The 13,752-nt window shown below is 45.0% G+C and overlaps 1 protein-coding gene across 1 annotated transcript in view; it reads right to left on the minus strand.

Annotated features, from left to right (window-relative positions):
• Positions 1-13,752, minus strand: part of bola1 (bolA family member 1) — a 112,179-nt gene that overhangs the window by 81,559 nt on the left and 16,868 nt on the right.

A 13,752-nucleotide genomic window follows, 5' to 3' on the forward strand; every position in this document is an offset into this window, starting at 1 on the left:
CCTAGGTGTGAGTGTGAGTGCGAATGGTTGTTCGTCTCTGTGTGCCCTGTGATTGGTTGGCAACCGAATCAGGGTGTCCCCCGCCTACTGCCCGGAGACGGCTGGGATAGGCTCCAGCACCCCCCCCCCCCCCGACCCTAGTGAGGATCAAGCGGTTAGGAAGATGAATGAATGAATGAATATTCTATTATTATGATAAGAATCACAACCGTGGATACCACCAACACGCTAACATTCTACTACTACGATTAGGAATATTCGCCAAAGTGCCTTAATACTAGCACTTGTAGTCCAGCAAGTAACATTCCACTCTTATTGTGACTATTAGTATGATTAGTAAAGGAAGTGTCATGAAAATAAGCCCAATGAATTCATCACAAATATATACAAATATATATATAAATATATATAGCGACTGCTGTCAGGCTGATGAATAAAAAAATAACAATCATAATAATAATAATAATTAAATGATGTGAAGGAAAATTGTAAATAGTACTGCGATTTATCCATTTTGTGTTCATATTGCATTTAATTGAAAGATGTTTGTTGTTTTTTTTCTCTTTCTTCTTTCTACATACGTTCTTGCTGCTGGAGGCTGTAAATTTCCCCAGTGTGGGACGAATAAAGGATATCTAATCTTATCTTAATGTGTTTTTTTTTTAATTGTTGATTTGGAGCGAGGATGTTTGTTTGTTTCTTTTTAGGGCTCCAGCCTGTACAATGAAAGGCGTACGCTACTTGAGTAGTGCAGCGGCCATCCTTGCGTGCTTATTAGCAGGCCGCTGCGTCGCGTTGAGGGAGCGGGGGGGGCGCTTGCTCACTGGAGTAGTGCACTCACTTAGGGGCCCGCCTGTAATGCAGATTCCATTTCAGACGCAATTAAGCCTGCCGCGAAGAGGGTCTTCCTCCCGTTCTGGATGCCCCCCTCCCCCTCCCCTCGACCCTGCACTCATCCTCTCGTCTTCCTGGCCCATCTGTCCCCCCCTCCCCCCTCTTTCCCACTTCAGCCCCCCTCATCACTGGCACCCGGGGGAGTCCTGCAAAATGCTTATTCAACAGCCGGCTGCGATGAAGATATGTAATGACATTTTGGAAGGGAAAGAGGCCTGTGTGGTTTTTAATTCATATTTAATGGCTGTCATGATCCCAAGTGGAGGAAGGAGAGATGAGACGAATGGACGGACGGAATGCTTGAGTGTACCACTTAAAGGGGAAGTCAACCCAAATGTTTTTGTTACAATAATGGGTTCAATGCAGCCCTATTTGTCTAAACACAGCATTCTGATTCCTATTGCGTTTGTGGAGTATGAGTGAAACAGTAAAGTCAACTCGATTTTTGTCCATCTCAGGGGGCGGCCATTTTGCCACTTGCGGTCGACTGAAAATGACATCCCATGTGCTCAGGGATCAGGTAGCAACCAATCACAGCTCGGCTTCGGTAAACAGGTGAGCTGTGATTGGGTGGTGTCAATCAGGGCAATGGCTAGTGATGAAAAAAGCGGAAAGGGGCGTGGCTTGGGCGGGGCGACCAATCACAACAAGTAAGACATCATACACGTCCAATCGCGGGGCTGTTTACAATCGGAAGATGGAAAGACTGATCGGGAGAGCTCGTGAAAACTCGACGATAAGGTACCTGACCCCTCCCTAAAATTTTCTCAACGGATTTAGACGATTCACAAAAATGAGTAATTTAAGAAATAAAACGGCGGATTTCCGCGTTTCAGCAATTTGGAATCAACACAAAGATAATCAGTTTCGGGGTTGAGTGAACGCTGGCGCGTCTGGCTGCCGCTGCTCAACTCGTTCTGGGTTTTATTGTTTTTGTTCCTGATTGTAAAGTGTCCTTGGGTGTCTTGAAAGGCGCTTATAAATAAAATGTATTATTATTATTATTATCCCTGGTCAATACCAGGCTTGGACACAGCACACAGTTGCAAGGGTTCAGAGTAAACGAGATACAGTATTGGTCAGAAGAGGCTGGAAGGCACGCAAAAGGATGAAACGCACTGGCACAGGACGAAAAGACACGAGGACCGTTTAAACGCACGTTAAGGGGCCATAGGTGCCACAATCGGGGCGGGACTGACAATTAGACTGGCACAGGACGAGGGGCAAGTGACCTGAAATGAGAGGAGCGTTATTCTTTCAAAATAAAAGAGGGCCGACCAGCCAAACACAAACAAACCTCACCGCGGTGTGACTGGCGGCCCCTGACACGGCTAAAAACGGGTGGATTTTGCAGCTTCGTTCAACCTTTATTGAAATTGACATTATTACAAACAAAAATGAATGATGACTAACCTTGGGTCAACGATATCGTCGTCAATATAGAAATGTGAAGACAAATCAGCGAGTCGACATTTTGAGGAACTCTCAAGGTCTTCTACATACAACATGCTTCAATAGTGATTAGCGAATACACAATGACAGAATGATTTTATTCTGCCCCGCTCTGCTAAACATGGAGCAAAGAAGCGAAAAATGAACGATAGATTGAAGCAAGTTGGTGTAATATTTACCCAGCAGGGGGGGCATGTGACATGAAAGGAAAAAAAAAAAAAAAAAGAAATAGCGCGCTTTGAAATTGCGAGGTAATGGCACAGCTAAGACGACGGTGCTGGGTGAAACGCCGTCATTCACTCAATCAGACGGCGTAATGCAATCACGTTGGCCAAATAGCCATTGATTACACGCAGGAGGACGCCAACATTAAGCCAGAGGCTTTCTCTTGTTTTTCACATCGGCCACGTTGACAGCAGCGGCGGGGTGGCCCATAACTGATTTGCTGAAAAGATGTAGACATCTCACACTACAGTTCAGGTTGTTGGGGTTTTTTTTTTTTCTTCAAGTGATTGATTGTTGTTAACCCGTTCAATAGTCTCCAAGCATCGGGTAAGTCCATATTCGCAGTCTCCTGCGGTGTCGTATCATGTTTAGCCACAACGTTCTGGGCATCACTGAGCTCTACTGGAAGACGTGGAGTGTTATTGAAAGGAAGAACAAGATGCGCAGAAGTTTAACGACCAAACTCAAGTTATAACTGGCAAACGGCAGGAACGTGTTTTTTCTCCGTTCAGGTGGCGCTTGCTTGAAGCTTCGGAATTAGCATATCTGCTCTGCGATTTGCTGGCAACCTGTTAAGAGTGTGCCCACCTTCAAATGATGGATGAATTAGCTCACTGATATACTGTCGTGCTTCATATCGGATTATGTTAGCATTAAGCTAACGTTTCGCTTGAACAATTTGGCGCTTGACTATGTGGCAGTGCCTTGAGATTCAGCTTTAATTTGTTCCATGACAACAATCGTAAGACAAAACATTTCGAATCATAGTTTCCTATTGAAATGAATGGAAATGCGGGCGGCCCGGTAAGACCAGTGGTTAGCACGTCGGCTTCACAGTGCAGAGGTACCGGGTTCGATTCCAGCTCCGGCCTCCCTGTGTGGAGTTTGCATGTTCTCCCCGGGCCTGCATGGGTTTTCTCCGGGTGCTCCGGTTTCCTCCCACATTCCAAAAACATGCGTGGCAGGCTGATTGATCACTCAAAATTGTCCCTCGGTGTGAGTGCGAATGGTTGTTCGTTTCTGTGTGCCCTGCGATTGGCTGGCAATCGATTCAGGGTGTCCCCCGCCTACTACCCGAAGACAGCACCCCCACGACACTAGTGAGGATCAAGTGGCTCGGAAGATGAATGAATGAATGAATGAATGAATTCATTCGCGGGGGGTGCTGGAGCCTATCCCAGCTGTCTTCGGGCAGCAGGCGGGGGACACCCTGAATCGGTTGCCAACCAATCGCAGGGCACACAGAGACGAACAACCATTCGCACTCACACTCACACCTAGGGACAATTTAGAGTGTTCAATCAGCCGGCCACGTATGTTTTTGGAATGTGGGAGGAAACCGGAGCACCCGGAGAAAACCCACGCAGGCCCGGGGAGAACATGCAAACTCCACACAGGAGTTTGCAGGCCGGAGCTGGAATCGAACCGGTACCTCTGCACTGTGAAGCCGACGTGCTAACCACTGGACTACCGGGCCGCCTTGAATGAATGAATGAATTTTCCTATTGAAATGAATGGAAATGCGAACAATCCGTTCTCTGCCTGCTCCCACGCAAAAAAATTAATAAATAAAATAATCAGTGAACCTTCTGTAATGCACTTACATTGTATTAATGGTAATGCAACTTATTTGACATACGAGTAAATTGAGTTATTCTCTCAGCCATGGAACAAATTGAGGGTCAAGGTACCGACGCACAACCTAACCCCCTCAACCGTTGTGAAACTGGAAGAAAGGTGAGGAAGATGGTGAGAGTGTTGGAGCTAACTCAAGGAAACCGACAGAGTGCCGTGTTTGCTAGGAGGGACTTGGATCATCAACAGGACTAGCCATGTTTATCCTTAAATTAATTAGTTTGGCTTCCCCGTCTTTCCTTGTGACCCCTTCATCAGAACAATACTTTTAGAAATGCATCTTATTTGCCACCGCGGAGGCGATAATTAATGACTTGGGGGCGATTCTGCAACGTGTTTCGGGGCGCTAGTAGCCAGCTGTAGCTCGTGGCTAACAAGTTGCGACAGTGGAAGTAGCGCAGAGCTTCCCTCCGCCTCCGACTAACTGTGGTAGTTGACGTGAGCCGAGTGCTTCTTCTTTCTGTTGGCGATTGTCTCTTTAAAAACTATGAATTGTTCATTTATTTCTTCATTTGTGTGTCGAATTACATGAAGAGCGCTACTAGTTTATTGATCGCTAGTTTGCATGCAGAATGAGGTCAATGATGTCAGTCTGTCAGTCGAATCCTTGCACAAATGATGAGTCCGCGAAAACGGCGAGCACATCTTCTCATAAACGTCAACAAACGGTGGGCCCGCATCTTTTTGGCTTTGTTTGTTATTTGAGGCAATATTAAGCAGCAACGGGAGAACCGTGATGCTATCTTAGAGCAAAATCAATGCCTGCCATGCCCCCCACTGTGTGACCGCCGGGACGCGGTTGTCACATTTGGACTTCTGAGACCCGGAGAGGCCGAGTGAGTCGGCCGGGGGTTAACGAGCGCGGGGTAAACATGACAATGTGATACCGCGCGGGATGGATCGTCCTGGAAATTAATCAATGCATCGCAAGTCCATATTCTCCAACTTCTTTTTACACTTGTAAAATTGCTCAAATCACATCAAATAAAAACTGTCTGAATGGTTATATGTAAATTTCTCTCAAAATGCTTTCCAACACTCTGTGTATGAATGAACGGCAAATCATGAAAACCCTTTTTCAAATCGCCAAGCCGATTCTTTTTGCGCTGTTGGATGCAATCGTCCTGCCTGAGATTTTCCACTCAGCAGCGCCAGAGCAGCAAAGGGTTGGAATATTCCCGCTGTGTGTTTCATGATCGACTTTTCCTCGAGCTGCAGACAGACGGAGTGTGCCTATTCCAGAGGCAGACTCCACAGCACGCATTAACGCTTCCTCCCACATGCACAAAAGGGCCAACTTCTGGGAACTCTCTGTTTGGACAAGCCGAAACATACGCCCCACAAGGGGACACATATATATATTCCAATCGTGCTTGTCGGTAAATACCTTTTGTCGAAAAGACTGTGGGGAAAATAAAAAAAGAGAGAAAACTCCCCAAAGTGTACAAAGCAGCGGTGCCCATGTCTGATTCTCCTAGAACCGCTTTTAGAGACCTCTCTCCTCCAACACACCTGATTCAAATCCATCAGCTGCATCAAGCAAACGTTGCAGAAGCCCGCGAACAATCTTGATCATTTCAATTGAACACTATCACTATTTGTCGGCAGCCATTTTGGAGCCTTTTGTCTGATCGTTCAAGAACCGCATGATTATTGTTGAACAAAAATGTCTTTCTGAACCAAAAGCAGAGAAAATGACATTTTTGTGAAAAGAATCATGTCAGGCAGAGTCACGACTTGACTTTTGTGACACCGTGAATTAAAAAAAAAAAAAAAGACCAAGAAAGGGCTTTTAAAGCAAAAGAATAATTTCCTTATATACACATGACATGAGGAATGCTGACTCACAGTCAGATGTGATGGCTTTTTCTTCCCAAGATGGCGCCCGAGTAGGCAGCCTTTGGCAAGTGCTCTTCAAGAGCCTTGCTTTTTTGTTCTTTTTTGCTGTTTTTGTCTTTTGTTTTGTCACATGTTGTTTCATCATGCGGACCTGATATGGACTGTTTTCAGCGTTTTTTGGCCACGACATTCGTCAAAGGAGAAGTATCTGTGCTTGGTGGTTGCGCCTTCTCGGCAGCACGCCTGTACCAGCACAGATTTGGATTGGGAGGAATGTCGGCGCCATTGACTGTCGGTGCTGGACAGACCTGTGGCGCTTGTGTTTTTTGCGCCAGTAATGGGCAGCATTTTTCACAACCCCGATTTGTTCAGTGGCTATGTCGGCGCTGTTGGACAGTCGGCGTTGGTGCGGCTGGATGGATGGCCGCTGAAGTTGAGGATGAGGAGAGAGGAGCGTTGGCGCAGAGCGCCGAAGCGTATTTGGAACCGTGAGTCGCCGCTTGGAATTGAAGTGGATTTCCATGGGACAGGAGAAGTGAACCAATCTCTTTTTTCGTCAATGGATGCTACAGCTTCTTGTTGACTGAAACTTAGCTTGTAGCCGACGTGTGCACATTTTGAGCATGACGTCTCTGATCCGCTGGTTAAAGGACACTTTGATTCTCTCCTCTTTCATCTCAAACTGCTTCAAACAACAAAGCGTGTGATGGAAAAGTGGTTAGAACTGCATGACTGTCCGTGTTTTATGTTATGTGTTGTGTTTATTATTTTACTTGATGTTAACTGTTTTGTTAAGCGCTTTGTTACAGCTGCCGCTGTTGTGAATGCGCTATAGAAATCAGCATGTATTGTATTGTATTGTATTGTAGATGTGATCATGTCCTTTCGTCATCAATTGTTTTTTTTCCTGAAATCATTTGTTCTGGAGGATTTTAGAGGCATCTGCGATACGCCTTCCTTATTATTTGTTGTTGTTTGTTTTTAAATTCCAGAAAGATGAAAGCCGTTCATCACATTGCAAATTGAAAGGCGTTGAAAAATCGACTCTCGCCGCAAAACTCACTGGAGAGTTTTTCTTTGTTAAAAAACAGCCGACCAGTATTAACCTGCAAGCTCGGGCCTATCTAGTGGAGACAACAACTTCAAATCAATATGCTTCAAGTGTGACTTTAAAAAAAAAGTCTAGCTGTCACCCATGGTACTGTTGTAAACTGTGATTTTTTTTTTTTTTTAATGAATCACCCTGCAGGCATTCAGGTATGTACGACTTTGCAAGACACCCCCGCAAACACCCCATCGGCTCTTCAATTGAGAGAGCTTCGTCTTTCACACAATGGGAAACATTTGGCCCGTGATGTCAAAGTAGAACTATTCTCAATATACATACTTTTTTTTGCAGCAGAAAGATAATCCATAACGCTTTGTGTGCCTGCATTTTTCTTCTTCTTCTGGAAGTTGCACCTGATGAAGTTTGAGGGTCAAATGTGTGACCTTGGCAAAATTTGAACTCATGCATTTGGATTTTTCCTTTGGAAATTGTTATGCTTTAATTAGCCTTGTCGAGATACAAGATGATGTTAAGTATTTTTTTGGGGGGGGCGTTGTTTGTTTTGACTTGCGACCAAAAACGCACTTCACAACAAGCAGCAGTTTGGCAAACGGTGAACAACAAGCCGGTTTTTGTCATTCCCAGTTCAAGTGAATGCTAAAAATCAACATCAAACTGTCAGAATGACACTTTGTGTGTTTAGAGCAACCACAAAGCTTTGCCTTGAAGTCCACTAGCTTTGTGCTAACACATAATGGGAAACACCAGAGACTGGCTAACAAAAGTAGCATTAGTTTGGCATGTGATAACCCTGACAAGTGGCCACCGTCTTTGTAGGAAAAACCAGCTTGTTGTTCACCGTTTGCCAAACTGCTGCTTGTTGTGAAGTGCGTTTTTGCTGAAGTCCACTAGCTGAGTGCTAACACATAATGGGAAACACCAGAGACTGGCTAACAAAATTAGCATTAGTGTGGCATGTGATAACCCTGACAAGTGGCCACCGTCTTTGTAGGAAAAACCAGCTTGTTGTTCACCGTTTGCCAAACTGCTGCTTGTTGTGAAGTGCGTTTTTGCTGAAGTTTACTAGCTGAGTGCTAACACATAATGGGAAACATCAGAGACTGGCTAACAAAAGTAGCATTAGTGTGGCATGTGATAGCCCTGACAAGTGGCCACCGTCTTTGTAGGAAAAACCAGCTTGTTGTTCACCGTTTGCCAAACTGCTGCTTGTTGTGAAGTGCGTTTTTGCTGAAGTTTACTAGCTGAGTGCTAACACATAATGGGAAACACCAGAGACTGGCTAACAAAATTAGCATTAGTGTGGCATGTGATAACCCTGACAAGTGGCCACTGTCTTTGTAGGATTTCCCCCCCAAATATTTGGAGAAATAATAGAGTTACAGTGTATCGCTCCCATTTTAAGGTGTTTTTTTGGGGGGGGGGGTCAGATTTTCTGTCAGCGATCTCATGCAAAAACAGATGAATGGGTGTCACGAAGAAATCTTGCTCAACGCTAACGACATCAGGCCAGATTGCAACAGGAGTAAATCGCATCGTGGGAGGCGAGATGTAACCGTGATTGAGAGGAGCTGGACACCCGACAACCCGCCCCCCCCCCCCCTCGCCCCAGCCCCCAAAACTCCTCCTCTGGTTTCTGCTCATCTACACAAGCCTTTAGTGTCCACAGCTCGGCTGCTAATGACGGTCTGGGACGGGAGGGTGATCGGGTTTCACATGCGCGCACCTCATTGATCCTGGGTTTGCCCAAAGCGTGATGATCAAACGCACACGCACGCCCCCACGCGCGCACGGTAATAAACACAGACTAATGCGGGCATTAGAGAGGCAGGGGTGTGGATTCGGCCCGCGATGCCAGGGAAACAATGACGTGGCTGGTGTGAATGTCAGAAAAGATGAAGAGGAGGAGGAGCGATGAAGAATCGGAGCCGGCCGCTCGATGAGGAGAAAAGATGCGGGGGGGGGGGGGGGGGGGGGTGAGGCCTTGGAATGGGCAGCGGTGGAGGAGGGCCATGTTGAGATTGTGCAGATAAGAAGCGGCCGTGTAGATCTTGTTCCACTAGCTTGTTGTACTTGCGTTTATCAGATAAGCGGTGGTGGCTGACATGTGCTCGCGTGGCCCTAACATGAGCGAGGTCACGCAGCGTCAGGAGCCCCGTCGTCCAGGAATCTCCATAGACCTTTTTTTTTTTGGGGGGTGGGGGCTGAATTTTCCGAAACAAAAGTGGAGCTGGGTTGAGAGACGTTCGTGCGAAGTGCTGTGTACAGGTTTACGGGTAGGCTGCAAATCACGCTTCCAAATACAAATCCTGCTTTTCATTTCCCTGCTAAGTAAGAAGATTTTTATGAACTCTTGTCAGGCACGACGGCTCCAAGTAATCAATTGACTGCCCACCTTTTGAGAAGCAATGAAACGAAGTGATGAATGGCGCAGCCCCACAAAAGTCTGAGAATTTTTGTTACCTCGACCTCGGATACTTTTGGAGAAACGTGCGCAAGTACGAGCATGTGCGTGACATAACACACGCGTAACGTAAATGAGCAGCCGCTGAATGGCCGCACTGCAATTGTAAAATCCTTCCCCTTGTACATGGTCCATAAGAGCTTTTACTCACCCGCTTGTCGCTTGCGTTACGCCCTGGCTCTGCGTTTCCTCCTCCTCCTCCTTTCGCCTCCGTCCCCGATCATCAAAATGAAAAATGGAGGCTTGTCGTTGAATGGCAGGACAGAAGAAAGGACAAGGGGAAAAAAAAAACATTTGAATTCTATTCACGTTGTTCTGAACACAGAGCAAATCCATTTCATTAACCTGAGCATGTTTGGAACCGGACCACCTGGAGGTCTTCCAGGACTGGATGTTTATTCTTTCTTCTTTTGAAATATCGCAAGCCAACAATGTTGCGGCACATTCCTATTGAGCCTGGAAGTGTATTGGTCCACTCATTTGTCCTCCTAAATGCGACAATTAACACGAAGGCCGGCCGGCACACACGCGGCACTTTTCCATTAGCCCACTTCCAAAATCACTTTTGCGCATTCATCCGTGGTCCATATGAAATTGTAAATATGATACAATACTGTTGTAAAACAAAATAGGTCTGTTGTAATCGCTGTATTTTCGACTAGATGACGGCCAGCTCTCTGGCTGTCTTGTCTTAAACGCGGAAATGAATTTTTCGTCAATATGTGAACGCGTCTGCGCGCCTGACGGGCTGTACGTTGCGACGTCGCCACATCACGTAAAGGGAATTCAGACCGTATATGCCCGAATATAAGACGGTGTTTTTTTTGGCATTGAAATATGACTGAAAAAGTGGGGGTAGTCTTATATTCGGGGTCTAGACATTATACATATTCACGACTCTAGATGGCGAAGAATAAAAATAAAAATAGCGGTAGCACGAAGAAAAGAGCCAAAGAGAAGAAAATAATAGAAGAGATATCAGAAAATGGAGAAACGTAGCGACAATGTGGAGAAAAGTGGGTCGAAGATCGGCCAGGTTAACCGGCAGCTGAGGAGAAGTTATCTAATTTACATTTTTTTTTAAAACAGAAGCCATTCATTTACAAATGTGATTGCACTTAGTTAACATATTTAAATGTTCAGATATTAAGATTTAAATGAGGCAAAATAACATGCTTTTTCTCTCACATATATTGTTATAATCATTTGTTTCAGATGTACTGTAATTATTTTCTGTATAAAAATGTATTTGTTGTTCAAAAAGTCTTTTTTCAAACTTGAGTCTTGCAAAAGAGGGGTTCGTCTTATAATCAGGGCCGTCTTATATTCAGGCCAATACGGACGGTATGTTGAATCACACCGACCAACGACATCAAATGCCCGACGATTTCATGTCTTCCATGATGCGTGTTAAAAAATTACTTGACGAATAAGTTCGCAGGTGGCAGTTCCCCAAGATAAACACTCACGGCAGTGAATGAGTTCATCTTGACTTAGTACTTATTTTTTTTCATGCTCTGACGGTTTAGACACTCAAGCTGTCGGAGTTTCAGAATCTTGACTTGTGAACTGCCGCTTGTAACTTTGACTCGGATTGTCGTTCGGGATTGTTAGTTTGATTTTTGCATCGCCGGTTCAGAATTGCTCGTTTTGACTTTAAACGCAGAGACCGTTTATCCTCATTTGAGCGCACTTCCGTTTTGTGAAAAGCGACTTTGTGGGGATGATGTCTTCCGCTCAGGAGAATTTTCCACCAAGTGAGTGTGGCTATACAATAGATCCCATTTGTCACAAACTCACATTCCGCAATATTGGAAAAAAAAGTGTTTGTTGTTTATTCTAAGACACACTATGAAAGTTTTCAGTACAATATCACCGTTTTGCGTTGTCCGAGCGATTGCATACATGGCCGGCATTATGTATGCATGTGGAGATGGTCTATTTTCTTTGGAACTTTGCGGTAATTACAAGCTCGCTGGAAACAGCGACCGATCTACAGATAAAAGCCGCCTCATTTTTCCTGCCGTATTAAACCAGATTAGCGTTTTTGTGCATTACGATGATTGATGGCCACAGGAGGGGTTAATTACGACACTTGGCTTTTCAATCAATCTCCCGCTGTCAATACCAAGATAAATACGCTGCTCGGGACGACGCTGGCAGGAAACAGACTCAGCTCATTGTCATGTCGTCGACCCGACCCGCGTTATTGAACATGTTTGCTTATCGGACACCAGCGCGCCGCCCGCCTCATTTGTTGCCCGGTATCACAAACTAACACGAACCAAACGCCTTGTTGGATTGACAAGAAAATATGAACAATTTTGCGATATTTGGCCGAGTATAAACTCCAGCCATTACTTTTTGGCAAGTGACAGCCGCCGATTATTCCCGGGGCTGAATTTTGTTCCAAGCAGGTCGCTGGCAATTCATGGCAGGTGTTTTGCCCCTTTCGTGGCTCAAGTCCAAATGCAATTTCAACCGTCAATTTCATCACGGTGTTGACATTTTGACATTGTGAGACCAAGACCACACCTAACAATTGATTAACAGTATTCTCTTTGGCGGCAAGATTATTTGTTGTTTTTTTTTTTGTCGCGCAACAGAAAAAACAGTAAACGAACCGATTCCATTTCATTGAACGTTTTGAACTGTATTTTGTTGCTTGCTGCTGCATCTTGGTCAGGACTCTCTTGAAAATGTGTTTTTTTTTCCATCTCAAAAGGGATTTTTGCTGGTTCAATAAAAAGAAAAAAAAACAGAACAGTCTTCAAACAAGAAGTGGAGACTGAGCTTTGAGGCTCATCGGGAGACTGGAAGAGTCACAGAAAGGCATACAAGTAGAAGGCCTCAGAAATGTTGATGCATCAAACACCTGTTGTGAATTTTGCCATTCAACTGCTTGTTGTCAAATGGAAAATCATTCAAAAAAAAAAAGGACTGAAACTCTCTTTGGCGGCAACATTATTTGTTGTTTTTTTTTTTGTCGCGCAACAGAAAAACCGGTAAACAAACCGATTCCATTTCTTTGAACGTTTTGAACTGTATTTTGTTGCTTGCTGCTGCATCTTGGCCAGGACTCTCTTGAAAATGTGTTTTTTCCATCTCAAAAGGGATTTTTGCTGGTTCAATAAAAAGAAAAAAAAACAGAACAGTCTTCAAACAAGAAGTGGAGACTGAGCTTAGAGGCTCATCGGGAGGTTACAGCAGAAAGACTGGAAGAGTCACAGAAAGGCCTCAGAAATTTTGATGCATCAAACACCTGTTGTGAGTTTTGCCATTCACCTGCTTGTTGTCAAATGGAAAATCGTGCAAAAAAGGGACTGAAACATTGAACCAGGGCGCATTGTGCACCCAAATTAAAATCGATTGTAATGGTGCATTTGCTGCTCATTCTGAAATTCCATCCCATAGCCCAATATCTCCGGTCTTTTCGCAAGGAGTGTAAAAGATAACAAGATAGTTTTCTACAAATGAACGACAGGCACTGCAGCTCGTTTTATCTTCTACATGGTCTCTCGCCCTGAACCCTCTCAACACTTTTGCTGTGAATAAGCACTTTGTCCCGCAGCACTTTGCTGAGCTAAGCCCCAGAAAGAAAAAAAGAAATTAGAAGAAGAAGCGCGTGTAAAAGTTCGAGTCATTAAGGCAGCAGATAATCCTGATGACAGCAGCAGAAAAAAAAGGGGGGTTTTAGCACACGGTCTGTAATTGTGGTCGGGACACGGCGACCTCACTCTCGTGAGTGGACCGACTGGGTGGGATGGGGGGGGGTGGGGCAAGGCATTTGTCCCCGGGGTAAAAGCGGCCGCCACTTCTGGAGACGTTTGAGTGGTGGAACTGATGAGATGTCTGCGGCAGTGCTAAGGCAGTGCTAAGGGTTTCTGCTGCCTGCTTCACCTGTTTGGTCTGGAGGTGGAGGTGGAGTTCGAGACTCCAAAGGCAACGTCGATGATAAGATCTGTAGCGCCGTCGAGAAAATAAGCAAAGGGCCATCTGTCACACAGTACGGCTTGCATTTATTGCTCAAATCACTTGAAACTTGACTCTTGTTTTATTTATTTCTTCTTTAGCCGCTCCCATCTGGAAGGTAATCATGATCAGGAACAAGCTCTACTGTAGGTGAGCCTCAACATTAATGTTAGCCTCAGCTCGCAGAAAATACGAGACTAACTAC

This window comes from Hippocampus zosterae, chromosome 5 (assembly GCF_025434085.1).
Source record: "Hippocampus zosterae strain Florida chromosome 5, ASM2543408v3, whole genome shotgun sequence".
NCBI lineage: Eukaryota > Metazoa > Chordata > Actinopteri > Syngnathiformes > Syngnathidae > Hippocampus > Hippocampus zosterae.